We start from the raw sequence: 360 nt of genomic DNA on the forward strand, positions 1-360 counted from the left end.
ACTAACGCACTGGATCCCATCAGAACTCTGAAGTTAAGCGTGCTTGGGCGAGAGTAGTACTAGAATGGGTGACCCCCTGGGAAGTCCTCGTGTTGCATCCCTTCTTTTTGTTGAAATTCGGTCGTGTAATTGAAAAAATATATTTATTCATTTTTTGCAGGAACGACGTCGTTAGGACAGGTGATGGGGGCGTTGAGGATGGCCGTGACGGGGGCCGTCATGCGTCGGTGCGAGTGGAGGCTTGGTCGGCGGGGGGCAGGCTAGGGCGTTGGGAGGAAGGAGGTGTTCAATAGATTTTAGAGTGCTATGAATGATCGATGCGATCATACCAACAGTAATGCACCGGATCCCATCAGAACT

The 360-nt window shown here is 50.8% G+C and overlaps 1 pseudogene; it reads left to right on the top strand.

Annotated features, from left to right (window-relative positions):
• Positions 1 to 101, top strand: LOC125852634 (5S ribosomal RNA; annotated as a pseudogene; the record flags this gene model as incomplete).
• Between the last annotated feature and the right edge of the window lie 259 nt (positions 102 to 360).

The sequence above is a fragment of the Solanum stenotomum genome, unplaced genomic scaffold, assembly GCF_019186545.1.
Source record: "Solanum stenotomum isolate F172 unplaced genomic scaffold, ASM1918654v1 scaffold37737, whole genome shotgun sequence".
NCBI lineage: Eukaryota > Viridiplantae > Streptophyta > Magnoliopsida > Solanales > Solanaceae > Solanum > Solanum stenotomum.